General features: G+C 34.6%; 1 protein-coding gene across 8 annotated transcripts in view; it reads right to left on the bottom strand.

The window, feature by feature from the left end:
* Positions 1-16,519, bottom strand: part of Tenm1 (teneurin transmembrane protein 1) — a 757,085-nt gene that overhangs the window by 733,591 nt on the left and 6,975 nt on the right. For 6 of the 8 annotated variants that reach the window (XM_063246384.1, XM_063246382.1, XM_063246380.1 and 3 more), the window contains exon 2: positions 6,927-6,994. The exons of the other annotated variants lie outside the window; for them this stretch is intronic. The gene's annotated coding sequence lies outside the window, so the exon portion shown is untranslated. The remainder of the gene's footprint in view (positions 1-6,926; positions 6,995-16,519) is intronic. 8 annotated transcript variants of the gene reach the window in all.

Raw genomic sequence — 16,519 nt, forward strand, 5'->3', positions numbered from 1 at the left:
CTAAAGCTTGCTTTTCAGGTTCTTACATTTAAATGTTCTATAAACTTCTCTGATACAGAATGGAACCTGTTAACCTACCCCCTCAGTAGATTTATACTTTCACTATTGAACTACATGCTATCGAGACAGAAAAATAGAGATGGAGTGCTAGCAGGAGAAGCTGGACAAAAGTATGGGGTCAAGTTATCCTGAAAGTAGTCCAGGATCTGATGATAAATTCTTTTTAATAATTCTTAGCTCTTCTGGCCTTGCTAGGGTCATGAACATTTTATTTTTTAAACTTAGGCTAAATTTACTCTGAGTGAATTATATCACCATCAATCTAGTATTACACAGCAAAAAACTTTCCCTTATTTCCCTAAATCTGCTGAGTGACCCATGCTTGTCAGTTCTACATAGCTATCATATTTAAAATCCCACAGTCCTCGAAGTATAGTATTTTGAATAAGAGCATCACCATTCCCTGGGAACTGATTTTCTATGCAAATTTCTGGACCCTACTCTGAGCTAATTTAAGCAGAAATTCAAATGTCTACACTGAATTGTACAGTAATTTCAACAAGCCATCCAAGTAATTCTGATGCTCACTCAATTTTGAGAGCCACTGATCAAATGTATCCTTTTATCATTATCCTAGTTTTTAATTCCCCCTTGTCCCTTCATCATCTCCCAGCTGGCCTATAGTAATAAACTTCTGACTGGTTTCTTGGTCTTCAGTTTTGACACTTCTAGTTCATTTCCCATGCCATGATCTGATGGAGCCATTTATATCCCAGAAGTGATTGTTAAAATCTTTCCCTAGTTTCTCCTTGTGTATGACAATAGCTTTTAAACTGTGCTCCCTTATTTCAGAAGAGTTCCCTTTGGTCGAACACAGGTCTAGTAGGCAATACAACAAACTTCAACTTTTACAGGCAAAATTAAAAAATCACTGGTCTACAGAAAAAGGGATATTCTCCTTAGTAAGACACAAGCCATAAAAATCCATCTATATCTCCCAACGTACTTCTCTTTCTCTTGGTTCCATTCCATATTACTTTCTAGGTATATATAAGGGCTGTAGCTCCTCAGAGAAACCAGTGCACTTAATATTTCTGTGGCACTGCTTGTTTTGCTCAGAAGATCATCCTATCTGTACTATTTGTTCATCTGATACAACCAAATTACTCTCTACTTCTAACAATTCTACACTTATGAACCTAGCTCTCAAGTTACCAGTGTTACCTCCTACATGAAACCTTTCCAATGTCTGCTTCTCACTGCCCTTTCAGATGGAGTTAATTATATCACCTCTTTGCCTTTACCATGGCAGTAACAGTAGTGTCATGGTTTATGTCAGTGGCCCCCAAGCCTCATGCAATTATGGACTCGACCAAATCTAACATTTGTGATTTGCTCATTGTCTAGCTCTCAGAATTGTGGTGTAAGTGTTTCACTTATCCAGGGGTGGAACCAGGATATGATGTAACAGAAGGAAGAAGGTGTGTCTTTCTCTATTGCTGCTTTGTGCTTTTGCTGTTTGCAGCAGTTATGAATGGCTGTTATGTCGTATTATGCTGCCTTAGAGCCAAATGAGTATGGACTGAAACTTCCAAGAACTGTATGAAATAAACCTTTCCTTCCTTAACCTTGGGGTCAGGTATTTTGTCTCAGTGGCAAGTAAAAATTAACTAAGACAAGTAGTGAGAGAAATAGTTGCTCTTCACTGAGCTCATGCTGGTATATAGGCCGGGAATTATGCAAAGCATTTTACGTGTCAGGTGCATGTCCCTTTAAGCCTTACAACTCTATGATGCACAAGTATAACTATTGTCTCCATTTTAGAGCTAAAGGGACTAAGATTTAGAGACATTCTACTTAACCTACTCCCCCAAATTGCAGAGCCAATATGTGGCAGCAATTGATTTATCCATGCACTTAAACCCCAAAGCGTGTGACTTTAACCTTTGTAGCAACAAACTGAGGCTGGTAGCACATGAATGAAGTAAGCAGGAAATAAGACAGTAGTGGGAGGCAGAAACTATGGAATCAGTGAGGGCACTCTCAAGCTGCAAGCATTTTTTTTAAAAGATGGAGGGATAAAGAGGAGAGAGGAAGATAGTGGAAGGGGAGAGAGGCCAGAAGAACAATCCTTGGTAACTAGGAAAACACTTCTCAGGATTAGTTGTAAGCAGTGGTCAACTAGTGTGAGATTCCACGTACAAAATATATGCAATTCCCAATTTTTGCTTGTCATAAAATTCAAGCCAGGGTAACCTATTGGATGAGTAAGGCATGCATTTTTTTTTGGCAGCTGTTAGTGATCTATGAAAGAAGAAAGAAAAATTTCCAATTCTCATCTATCCATAAACCTTGTGTCCTAGACATGAAAGCAGAGAAATGTGGGGGGAGGAGAATGGGAAGAAGAAGCACAAGTGGCCCACAGAAGGAGACGAAAACAAACCTAAGCACTTCTTGAAACTGGTAGTGGGGTGACAGAATTGTCAAGTTTTCACAGACTTCGCAAATGGCTGATGGAAGGGCCTGATATGTGTATGGAGGAAAACCAGTCACTAGAGAGATATTTTAAGATCAATATGAACTGTGTCTTGCAGCAATCATGACTAGCTGACAACCAAAGATTTCTCAATTTTTCAGATTGGGTATACTTCACTGTACAAGTTTTCTTTTTTTCTCTTCTTTTTTTCCAATACTGGGGATTGAGCCCAGTGCCTCATGCATGTTAAGCAAGTACTGCTTCATTTTAATTTTGTGTGGCAGTCTTACTAATTTGCTTAGGCTGACCTGGAACTTATGCTTTCCAGTAGCTGGGAATACACAGGAGCACCTTTACACTTAGCCATTGTAATAAATTACCACAAATTTGGTGACATAAAACAACACAAATTTATTTCACAATACTAGAGATCAAGTGTCTGAAATAAGTCTTGAAAGGTGTTAAAATCAGGATGTCATCAGGAGCGTAGAATTCCTTCCTGGGGAGCTCAAGATAAATACTATACCCCTGTGTTTTCCATCTTATAGAGGCTGCCCATATTCCTTGACCCATTAAATTTTAAAGGCAGCAAAGCTAGGTCAACGTATTCTATAGTTTCTTTCTGCTTTCTCTTTTGCTTCCTTCTTCCACTTTTAAAGACCCTTGTGATTACACTGGGCCCACCCAGATAATCAGGATACTCTCCTTAATCTTAAGGCCAGCTGGTTAGTAACTTTGATTCCATATACAACCTAATTCCTCTTTGACATATTACACAACATATTCACAAGGTCCAGAGATTAGGACTTGAGCATATTTCAGAGGGTCATTCTGTCCAACATAATCAGGGATGGCTGTGATCTATTTTTGAATGAGAAGCTACTTTATATTACATCTATCATTGCCTTGCTAAGTAGGTTTAAACATATAAGTTTTTTACTTATAAAAATAAATGGCAATACCCAATATGTTCATATGTACTCCATATCAACAACATTGATTATTTTATTTCTTTATGTACAGGTCACATGTCAACTCTCCAGGGTAAGCTTGTGAGTGGGGAACACATTCCTTGTTTATTTCCTTAGCACCTAGCACCATGTTTGGTACATTATGGACACTTAGTATTTGGCATGGCAATAGATAAATAAAAATCCTTCCTATGGAGAAGAACATTTGTAGAGTTACTTTTGCAAATCAGTACAGATCTTGAAAAATAATTCTAATGCTAACAAGGGTAGAGGGAAAGTCAAACATATACTATTTTAAAAATCCACTTAAAATTCATGTCAGCCATTTTTTACCATTTCTAAATTGGATCATTCATCAGTGGCATCTGGAACAAAAGCAAAGGAACTACTCCCTTACACCATATGAATTCTTACTTACATTTAATTTCACATTATTAAGGTGAAAGTTTCTAAAATATTATGAGTCGTGAACTTTTGGTTTTATCAAGATAGTAGTCATCTTTATGTAGTACCAGAATTGTCACTATTTTATTGCATTAGTGTATCTCATTATTATGTATTAAATGCTATTATTTATGGTTGCTATTTAATCTATTATTAGACAGAAAAATTATTCAAGGCTTGACACCTCAGAAATAGGTATTTTATAGGGTTGAAGGACTGAGTAAGGAGAGTCAATGGTCCTTCAGCTGCCCCTCAGATCATTAACTCCAAGTGGTTATTTGTTCCCAGACACTGTGCTGTGCACAGGTTTTTATTGATGTGATGCACATATGAAAGGGAATATATTTTAAATGCTATAATATGAACTCAATGCTCACAAAGGGTGCCAGATTGAAACCAGTGGAGTCTGAAGCCATTGGGTTATGCACTTGGCTGGTTCCAAGACACAGATAAACTTGACCTTGAATGACCACCTTGCAAGAGGTAGAAAACATACAGTTTGCTGAACTTTAAGAAACTGACAGAAGAACAAGGCGGAAAAAGCCCACTTCAGCATTTTTACCAAGAATGAAAACTCGAAACTACTGGCTAAATTTAAACTTCAATCTATGTAGTACAATGCTAATACTGGTGTGTGAAATGTGGATGAGTGGGTAGCAGTGGGATCAGGATATATGACTGCTTTAAGTCAAGAAAAAAATAAACGTTCTACTAAGAGCTCACTTAACCACTTAAACAAGCTACAATCATTTTAATAACTACCGGGAGCATTCCAACTTAATCACCAATTTTGATTTTTGCTAAAGGTTCTTAATCTTTTTTAAAAAATCATGGAATTTTTTATCAGGAAAAAATTTGGAGCTATCCAGTCCAGAATTTTTAGTACAGATATGAGAAAACTGAGGCTAAGAGAAAAGTGCTATGGTTTATATTTGGATGTGCTCTCAAAGCCTTACATGCTCATAGGTGAGGCTTTTGGAGGTGACTGGATTATGCAGACATAGTACTCATCTGTGAGTTAATCCATTAATGAGTTTACAGCTAAATGTAATGATGAGAGATGAATCCTGGTGGTGGATTGAGGTAGGTTACTGGAAGCATGGTGTGGAAAGATCTATCTCTCTCCTTCCTCCCTTGATTGTGCTGTTTAATGACTACCAAGCCAGAAGCAATTCTCACCTACCATGGCACTCTGCTTTTGGAGCCAGCTGACTATGAACTGAAACCTCTACAAACTGTGAGCCAAAATAAGCCTTTCTTTTTTTCTTTCGGAATCGGGAATCGAACTCATGACCATGTGCATGTAAGGCAGGCACTTATGACACTGAGCTAAATCCCCAGCCCCAAAATAAACCTTTCTTCCTTTATGCTGTGCCTCATTGAGGAAGAAAGTCACTCAGGCAAGAAATGATTCAAAGAGGAGCATTTACTTATGTTGGACTCACCATAGGGCTCAGGTTTTCCCAGTGACAGGCAGTAGATTTCCTATTACTTATGTTGTCTCTCTAAGGAAGGAAAACTGTTTTCTGAATCTTTTAAATATTCAGTTCCAGTTATTTTTTATAAATTTTCGTGCTTGGAGCCTGTCATGTTTTTTTCATCAATTATAGTCTATTCATTCACATTAGCTTAGTAAGCTAACATTTGTCAAACATTTAAGCTTTCTTAGTATGAAAAAATATCTTTCATTTAATGGCACCCAATAAGCAAACTTACAATTGCCAAATTAAGGAAACAATTTTCACAAATGATGTAATATGTGAAAGTGTTAACTTCTTGGTAAGTTTCTTCTTCTATATGCTGCTTTATTTTCTGATCTTGCTTTTCGTTCTAGGATTATGTGAAATTTGGCATTGCTATTCTCTTAAAAAGAGTAATTCATGAAAACTGACAAATAGAACTATGTGTACTATAGTTAAAAGTGGTATATATTGTAAAATCCCTTTGCAGATTAATGTCAACTAATTGGAACTCAATTAATGAAACACTTAAGAAGATATTTTTACTATATTTTTCAAAAGATGGTTAAAATTTTAAGATTTGGGGGATTTCTTTTTTTATACCTACAATTTATGTACTTTCAAGAAAGCATAAAATGATGACAAAGACTTACCATCTTGCCACAAATTCAGGTCACCCTCTGACATTTTTACAATTTGGAATGAGAACACACATTTGATTAACGATGGACTGCACTGCCAGATATAGAGACCAAAGTGTAAAAACCAGTGCTTTGTATTGTGTGATGGCTAACAATTAAATATTCACCAATATTTTAAATAAGAATTAAGACCAGTGAGCAGATCACCTACCTTGCCAGATTTTTTACACATTCCCTCTAACATGTCTTACTATAAAAGAACACACTTCATCAAAGTTCCAACTGAATTCTATATACAATAGTACATTTCCCTGAAGAAAAGTTACAATAATGTTTGTCAGGTCGTAACTCAGTAAGTATTTATTGTGCATATAGATAGATAGATGATAGATAGATGAAAAAGAAGGCAAGTCAAAGAAGGCATACAATACTTGTGTCAATACAAATATTTTACTTGTGACTTTCCTAAGAAATTATTCATTTCAGAACACAAATACTGTTCTGTAAGTAAAATTCTGAATGAGAATATTTGTTCCACTGATACAGAAGAACTTCATACTCATTTCCAGGCAATGAGAACTTTAAATAGCTTTGCAAATATCCTCACTGGACCCTAGTGTTCCTGCGTACACATAAATGGTCTCATTAGTCATTGAGTCTCCTGATCTTAGTATCTGAATTCGGAAAAGGTCACATAGCTACTCAAATATACACAATGAGTTTTGCAAAGACACCCTAACAATTATAAGGTACAAGGAGAAGCTTATCTATAATACAGACAAATAAGTATCAAAATGTTTAAAACAATGAATTTAGTTTACAAAGCACAATGATAAATATAAGCTGATTGTGTTGCTAGAACATAACATTCTTTTCACTTTATGTAGCTATCTGCTCAATTAGCAAGGTAAATTTCAGTGTAGAATGCACATACCTTGATAAATCCAGAAGTTAAGGGAATCAAAAAGGACACAGCTGAATAAAGTTCACCCTTGTAATTACCTGTAAACAAATTAGGTTAAATTATCCTTCAAACACATGTACAAACAAGCAAAAAGCTGTCCTTATATGAGGGAAAGAAGGGTGGCTGTGGCAACTAAAATGGAGGTTGTGGATGTAAGACAATTAATTTTGTAGTTCACAAGGGATAAAGGGGTTGATTTTTTAAAAGATATACTTGAAACTTACATGAACTCTGCTCTTTCCCCCTCCCTCTCACCCTGCTTCCCTCGTCCTGGGCTGGGGAATCAAACACTCAGTCTTATACATGCTAAGCAAGCATTCTACCACTGACTTACACTCCAATAACCCTGCAAATGTCTTCACTATAGAAGAGTGTATCTACAGGAGTATGGAGTAGGGCAATCTCATCCCTTCCACAGAGTCTCTCCCGGATCAACGATATTCAGTGTCACTCCACACACCACTCCCTTTGAGAAAACATCCCCAATGAAAGAAGTTTTCACTAATGTGAAGTTGATACTAATTGAATTTATAGAAAATCACCATAGATATATTTTATCTATTTCTCATCACTACTGTTAAAAATTCAGAAACTGAAGCCTATAGTGGTTAAATGATTTGCACAAAGTCATATATATGGTAGTTTGCAGAGTCAATATCAGAATACATATTATTTCACTTTGAGTTAATTTCTTTTGCCAAAGTTCCACATAACTATCTTTATTTACAGCTATAGAAGTGATTGCAAAATGTCTCTGTGTGCTATGCTTGGACTTAGGGCATGAGGTGTACTATCATGTAATAACCCCCTAGAAGTTTATTCCACATTAAAGGCACATTTCTTCTGGAAGTTTATATAGTGCCCAAATGAAGTCACATGGGTGTTTAACACATGACCTCTAACAATTTCTTTACCAGTAATGTAAATGGGTACAGTAGTTGTGGGGAAAACTTGTCAATAGTTGCCAACCTCTTAAACATGCACTTCCTTTGATCAAGTTACTCTACATTCATAAAGGAATTATCAAATATGTACTTAAAGAGGTATATATAAGAACTTTTAATGATTGTTTAAAATAATAAATATTGAAACTTGAATAAATTGCAACAGTTGAAATCTAATTAAATAGATCATGGGACAAACAACAATGAATCATTAAGCAGCCCTTAAGTATGACATAAGAACAGTTAAGATATATTATTAATTGTCATTTCATAAAATTACTGCCAGTAGTTTTAATTTTCTCCTCCTAACTTCTAACTTATAGAAAAAAATAGAGGAAGGAAAGACTTTGAATTTTTTGTATCACATGGGAAGATGTTCACAAAATGATACATGAAAAAGCACATTACAATGTATTGCAGTGGGAGTCCACTATAGAAAAAATAAATGTGAGGGTGAAATATATGTATGATTTCTTCTCTTTATCAGTATTTTCTAACTTTTATATAATGAATATATATTGTCAGTTTATAAAAATGTGTATGTTTTAAATTTTTCAAAATTCTATTTAGGAAAAAGAATGAGGTAATTAAAGTAAAACAAAAAGGGAAAGACAACATTGAATGTTAGCCTTCCAATATTTTACGATTGGTACTTAATTAACCTTTTGGCCTCGACTTAACAATCAACTAGTTCCCAAACCTATCATCTTTATATTTGAAGAAAAAAATTCAGCAATAAGAAAAAAGCAACCTAATATTTTCCTGATAAATCAAGACAGAAGATAATATTTAAATGCAATCACTTTTTAAAATGATAGTAAATAGCATCATTATCACTGTGACAAATATCATCAAGGTGACCTTGCAATGACAATAAGGGCATCATACTATTAGTAATGATCTCCAAATCCAATGCACTATATATAAATCATTCACAATAGACTGAAGTGGTGCTCTTGATTAGTTGCAACCTAATTGCCTGGTGTGCATTTTTCATCACTGTTAATGTTGCTCAAAAAAGGGCATAGTTCTGCTCAAGTGTTGATGTGGTTCCATAATAGTGCTAACTTAGAATCTTTCAAGAGAAGCCATTTCAAGAAGTACTTACATCCAGACTACAAATTATATTTCTGGCTTTTGTGATGCATATACCAAAGCAAGTCTATAGAAATTGGCTTCTTCCCCATCAAGCTGATTCTGCAAGGAGGCTAGCAAAAAATGCTTTAAAATATAAACTGCTTTATATGTAGAATTTTGCCTTGGTGAGATACACAAAGGACTGGGAAGAAAAAGGGCTTTAAAAAGATACAGCTTTTCCCTGCTCCCTTTTCAACTGCCTTAAAGTTGGAGGCTTCAGGAAGTATATCACTCCATTTATGGTTAGAGAAGACCAGTTCATAGGTTGATCTGTGTTACGGTAACCCAGGTTTCTTGCCTTCTTTAACAGTTCCCAATGTATAGCATTTCCTTCACTTTTTACACCTCTACCGTACCCAAGAGTTCATTTCCTAAAAGGAACTGTTGACTGTCTTAATATAAACTGTGAGCTAAATAGTCTCTAAGATAAAAAAGTTGGAATGCTCAGTAGTGTCATCACTGAACTAACTAAAACAGTGTGTATTAGAAACAAAAACAGCAGGAGCCATGAACTTCAGAAATGCATCTCATTGGATGGGTTATTGGGTGGGGCCAAGGATAGATCATGCAAGCAAAGTCCTAAACCCAAATCGAGACAGTTCGATTAAGAGAGTAACAAACCCAGATCTTAAACAGAGCTACAGCCTTTTGTCTGGTCTTACACAAATAATAATACACTACTTCAAAGAAGGTAAGTTTTTAGGCTTTTAAAATGAACTATTAACCAAGATTAGCTATGAAGACAAAATGTGTAAATAGAAAGTAAAAAGAAAAATCTAAAAATCCAGTCAAAATATTGCTATAAAAATATAAACACGAATGAATATATTTATATTTAAAATGTTTATATGTATAAAAGGATAGCTATCTTTCTTAATTGGATTTTAAAAGTATAGTTTCTATTGAGTGAGGGAGCAAGATGAATTTTTACTTGTTTCTCAATAATTACTGAGCTATCTACTAATTATAACTAAAATACCTATGCTGACACTATTTCTATTTTCAAGGGGCCTTCGACTGTGTATAGGTCTTTAGTTTTTTTTTTCATAATAAGTATACATTTGCATATTGACACATATGTTTTAAACTACTAATTCTATTTTTCTGAAAGGACATTTACTAAAACTCTGCAGGAAACAGTTGTGTTAATGGCAGAGACAGTTTACTCATTGCAGTGATCAGTGCTCTTAGATAATTAATGCTGTAACACTTTGTATTGTCACTGTTCCTCACGGCTAGAGAACTTCTAGGTTTACATTATTGGCTTCAGCTTCTTTTCTTTCTGGCAATATGGGCATTTCTAATGATGAGGCCTGCCAAAAGTTGTCAATGTTATTTTTCTTCTCTTCCATTAGTGGTGACTGCAGCTGAATAACCCAGTAATCTATAGTCTAACTTCACTTAATTGTTTTTACTACATGACATAAAGAAATATGGTGAGTAATTATTTCTGTTTTGCACAAGGCAAATTACTAGTGTTTTCCACAGCAATATGAAGATGATTTTACCTGCCTAATTTCCCTTGAACATCCTTTTCAAATCTCGGCAGGATAAATTTAATCCTCTTAGGTTCTTTAATGAGTAAAAACTAAATTAGACCACTGGGTCTAGGTTATTGTCCTTTTCTGTAGAGTTCTTCAAACAAAAGCAGAGAACAATTTTAAGTGGTTATAATTGGAATATTACTCTTCCCCAAGCACCATATTTCAAGGTGAATCGGTTTATCTGTGTTATTGATCACAAAAACCTCACTTTTGATGTGACAGTATAGATTTTGTGTTCTTTGTCCCCTCACTTTTTCTAGATACACTCTGACAACAAAAGTTATGCAACCTTATTATAGAAAAGCTAAAAATACGAGAATCATAAAGGAAAATATTTGCCTATAACCTACCTTCGCCACTGAGATCATTTTAATTTTAGCGTTTTTGCACATCATTTTCTAGTCACTTTTCATTCTTACATATTGAGTTTGTACAATTTTCAACTCCCTTTTAGAACTTTGTGGTTAAACTTTTTAACTATTTTTATAAAGTATTTGTAAACATTTTATTTAATGGCCATAAAATAATCTATTTTTGATAAATCACAAACCATTTAGCAATTCCCTTTTTAACATTTAATTTCCTTCATTTTTCCTACTATTTATCAAACAAATAATGTTTGATAAAAAATTCTTGCAGATAATGCTTATTCTAAATTTTGTATTACTACTTTAGGATAGATTCCCAGAAGTACAATTACAGTGCTGCATCAAATGATACAAGAATTTTTAAGATTTTTCCTTCAGCTGCCATACCTATGCCAACTGGCATTTCATCATGCCTTTATTGATCATTCATTTATTCAACCAATGTATATTAAGCACCTACAACATATCAGGTACAGATTTAGGTGATTATGGATCTAGTGGTGAACAAAAAAGGCAAAAAGTCCATATCTTCATGGACCTCTTATGCTAAAACATTAAAAACATGGTGCAATACTAGGTAGAGATAATTCATATGAAGAAGAACTAGAAGAAATGAAAGGCCTGAAAATGAAAAACCACAATAGGACTCATTTCACAAGATGCTTGGGGTAAACCTCCATGATGAAGGAATATTTGGGTAAAGATCTGAAGAAAGTGAGGAAATTTGCCTGTAAAGATCTTGGAAAAAATTCATTTGGGGCAGAAGAAAAAATTATGTGCAAACATCTAGAGAATAAATAAGGAAGGGAAAAGAAAAGAAAAGAACGTTATACTACTAATTTCTCATAGTTCATTGAAATGAAAGGATTCTGATAATACTATTTGGAGAATATTCTCATGCCTATATGTTGTACTGTGAGTAACTACTTTGAAGATAAAAATGTGCAACATACTAACCAATGTTACTCTATTATTTTGATATGAAATTTTGATTTATTTTTCTTTCTTTAGAATAAAAATGCATGCCATGTTTAATGAGCAAATGGAGGTGAAGATGGCTGGAAAAATATGAGCAAAGTGAGAGAGAGAGAGAGAGAGAGAGAGAGAGAGAGAGAGAGAGAGAGAGAGAGAGAGAGAAACAGAGATAGAGACAGAAACAGAGAGAAACAAAGACAGAGACAGAAACAGAGAGACAAAGAGAGACAGAATACCACGGCAGGAAGTTCAATAGTCAAGGATCAAATCACATAGGGCCTTGACCATAGTAAATATCTTTAAAGACTTTAAATCATTTTAAAATATGATAAGACTCATATTTAATCTGCCCTTTGGAGAGCAGAAAGCAAGCAAACCATAAAATTAGTTTAAGTCTTAAAATAACCCTAGTTGTCGTATGGAAAAAGATAAGATACAAAAATCAATATAACGGCATCAATAAGAAGACCGTTGTAGCAGTCCAGGTAAAAGATGATGATTTGGTTTAGGGAATTAGTGATGGATGCTGAAAAAAATGATTGAAAATAAGAATAGAGTTTTGAGGTAAAGTCAACAGAAATAACCATTTTATTGGTTTGACATCATGAGTTAAAATTAGGAATTACAGGTGCCTCTAACATTTGAGATTTAAACAATTATGCTGAGCATTGTCTTACAAAATTCATATATGTTTTTACTTGTATGCATATGTGACGCATCATATTTTACTGAGAATATGTAATATGATATCCTGAACAAATTTTTAAGTGTACAATACAATGTTGCAATGATAGAGATGGCATGTAACAAGTATCTGCAACTTGTTCACCATGCACAGCTAAAACTTTATAGCATTTATTTTAATTACTTAAGATTAAGCTTTTTCACACTTCTTGGCCATTTCTATTTCCTCTCTTGAATTATCTGTGTCTTTGCCCAGTTGTGCATTTATTAGTTCTAGTTCATTATTATATTGCCTTCTAGTTCATTATTTTCTTGTCTCCTACTTCTGTACTCACATTATGACTTTGTCTATTGGAGAGTCATCTTATTTCTCTAACCACTTAAATGCAATTCAAAATATTTCAACCTTGCTTCTCTTCTTACACTCTCTATATTCCTTAGATAAACATACCTACCTATTGCTATGATTTTAACTGCTACATTGACTGTTGACATCAAAATATCTACCTCCAGACCTGATCATCAGATCCCTAATTTCCAGTTTTTACAGTCTATCTCCCTCTGGATGAATAGGGGGTATCTTGCCTTGAATAAGTTGAAACCTGACCTCATTATCGTTACCAAAACTATTTTTTCTGGGGTTTTTTTCCATCTTTTTGAGACAAGGTTTTACTGTGCAGTTCGGTCTGGCCTTGAACCCTCTTTGTAGCCCAGGCTGGCATCAGACTCATGGCAATCCTCTTGTCTCAGTCTCTGGAGTTCTGGGATTACAGGCATGCACCTGCAACTCCTGGCCTCTCCTGTGTCCTCTATATTGTGCAATAAAATTTAGAGTCAGTCCTCCCTTGCATTCCCTCCCTGAATATAATCAGTTTCCAAATTCCATTTAGTCTACATTTATCACACGCAAATTTGTTCCTTTCTCTCCATTGTCTCTGTCATGCATTGGTTCTTAGTTCATAATTTTTCACAGTTACAATACAGTCTCTCCACATTCTCACTGCTGCTACTCTTCAACCTGTCCCCCACACTGAAATCATCTTTCTAATACTCAGTGTTGGCTCTCTTTCCATTTGAAGTCCCGCTTCTAATTCAGTAGATTCTGCTACAGTATAGCGCATTTCAGGAGTTTGAATAGACATCAGAATAGATATCATTTACCAGGAAAATTCCCATTGCAGAAAGACACTGATAAGATCATTAATTCATTCCATAAATGTGTACAAAAACACTTCGTGTGTCAGACACAGAGATGTAAATAAAATAAGATATATTCCTGATCTCTGTATCCCATACTGGGGCAACAAACAAAAATGTTTTTATTCCCTGGTGTAGATATTCTTTATGCTAATTTAGCCTTGTCCTCTTTCACCATATTTATGCCACACAGAATATCATTTTTCATATTCTCTAACTAAAATTTACCAACCATTCTCTAAGAATGAATTCAAATGACCTATTTTATAAAGCTGTATCAATCTTTGAGCTTCCAGAGCATTCTACCTACTCCTCTACTAGAGCATTTGTTACATTACCAAAATATGTTTATATGTCTGTCTTCGCACCACACATTGCATCTCTTGAATGTCTCTGTATTGCTGGGTAAACAAAAGCATTCAAAAAGCTTTGGTAAATGTGTGAGTGAATGAATGAATGAATGAATGAATGAGCGGAAAAGTGATTAGACAAAGATTTTCCTTCATGAACACTGTTCAATAATGCGTTACAAGATCTGTGTAATCCTGAAATCTCCAGTAAAACAAGGAGGCAATACAGGAGACCTGAAGACCACTTAAAACTTACCATCTCCCAACTCTGTTTAAACGTTGATTATAATGTTTTGCCTTTTTGAACAGGAAACACTACCAAGTACGGATAAATGCATGTGAACAGTGTTCTCTCACTATGTCTCTTGCTGTCTTACACATTTCCTTAAGCATGTTTTTATTCCAAGTTTTACAGAAAAAAACATTAAGATTTCCTTTCTTCTGTGTTAAATTAACCATTGAAATATTTCCCTTGCACCGAATTCTAATTGTTTACGTTAAAGTTAACTCATTTTCACAAGTTGTCCAACGTTTCATCGAGGCAATATCTCAAATAGGGAAAAAGAACAAAACAAAGAAAAAATGTAACACCCTTGTGTCAGCACTTCCTGGATTCCAAAACAAAAATAAATGGTGCCACATCTAAGTATTGAGATTTTATTAGACTAAACATGAAACATAATATCCCAAATATTTCACAACATATAAATACATGGACAGAAGAAAACTACAATAAAGAATACCACTGTTGGACATCAATGTTTCATTTTAATTGCTACCTAAAGTACTGAAAGAAAATATGAGTCAAAAACAATATAGGCAATTAAATTTCACATTATACTTACAATTTTTAGGGGGACACATGAAGAATTAGTTAGAATCATAAAAATAATAAAAAGAGTAATTAATAGCATTATCTTTAGGAGTGTCCAAGAGCTTATTTCCTTTCTCTCCTCATCAATGTACAGTACCGTCTTAACCCTTGGATAAAGGAGCGGAGAGGAGAGGAGACCAAAGAGGAAGGGAGGGGAGAAGAGAGACAGAGAGGAGGGAGTAAGGGTGAGGGAGAGCAAGAAAGGAAGGAGGGAAGGAAGGAAAGCGAAGAAGAGGAGAATTAGATGAGAGAGGGAGAGAGGAATGAGAATGATTTTTCTTGAGAATTTTTAGAAGTATTTTCAAGTGCAAGCAATAGGTATCAATTGTCCAATCAACTATAGAGCCTTCGTTCTTAGAGGTCACTAAATCTCATTAGTGAAATTAATACTACCTTCCCAAAATGAGTTAATTTACTTGGCTTGTGTAGCAATTCTACCAATGCTTTGTATATAGCGTAAAGCTTTAAATATATGAAGTCACAGTCATGAAATACATTCATTTGAAGTACAGAATAAGGACATAGGTGAAATGCTTATATGTTTCTATACACAATGCTTGTGAATTAATGTATATGTTTAATAAATATTCCTGCACAAAAATTTTTAATCTGCACACATCTAAACACAAAAACACTCTGGGGTTAGTTAACAGAGCAGGAAATCACACACCAATATCACTCAAATGCTTGTAGTTAAGCAGAACAGCTTTTAAAAAAGAAAATCATTACTGTTAAAGGCTAGAGGGGTAAAATAAAGAGTATAAATTCAAAATGTTGATCAGAATCATTTTGTTGATAGGAATTTAGTCAACCAGGAACAGAGCCAAAATTTCAGGTTTAGAAGCCTTCCAGCCACTATGTGGTTGTAGTGTATTTATGTATCTCTATATTTAAACACAGGTGGTAATTAGCAAGATTGAGACACCTTTAATAAGGCATCATCATAGGTGCAAAGAATGTGTGGCATAAGATGAGTTCATTATCAATAACTTTCCTGAATCTCTTAGGGCATTTAATTTTAAATGTACCTGAAAAAAAAATTGGATTATTGAGACAGACCATCTGTAGTAGCTTTTTCTCATTTCTCTGAATAACTGAACAGTTTTCTTAAAATGTCTGAATGCAGCTGGGACACAGACATTATGGTATCTAATAAACCAATGCTCTATCTAATCTGGCACCTTCACTTTGACAGGTGTCTAAACAAGATAGAGGCATTAGAAGTAATATACACATTTAGAATCCACTAATTATGCAAAGCCATGCAACTGGGAACATTTTTCTTTGACTTTAGCCAGAAATCAGATTTTCCCTGATGTATACAAACTGATAGTCATGTACTTTTATTTTGGCCACTTTATAAACTCGTTAAGTAGCTAAAAACACTAAGATGAATCCAATGAATGGATTTCCTTTTATGTAACTATATTGGAAATCTACTGAAAGTGTATGTATACACACACACATATGTTTATTACAACTTTCATCTG

This window comes from Cavia porcellus, unplaced genomic scaffold (assembly GCF_034190915.1).
Source record: "Cavia porcellus strain 051 isolate PalLab524CR breed Dunkin Hartley unplaced genomic scaffold, mCavPor4.1 scaffold_3, whole genome shotgun sequence".
Classification (NCBI taxonomy): domain Eukaryota; kingdom Metazoa; phylum Chordata; class Mammalia; order Rodentia; family Caviidae; genus Cavia; species Cavia porcellus.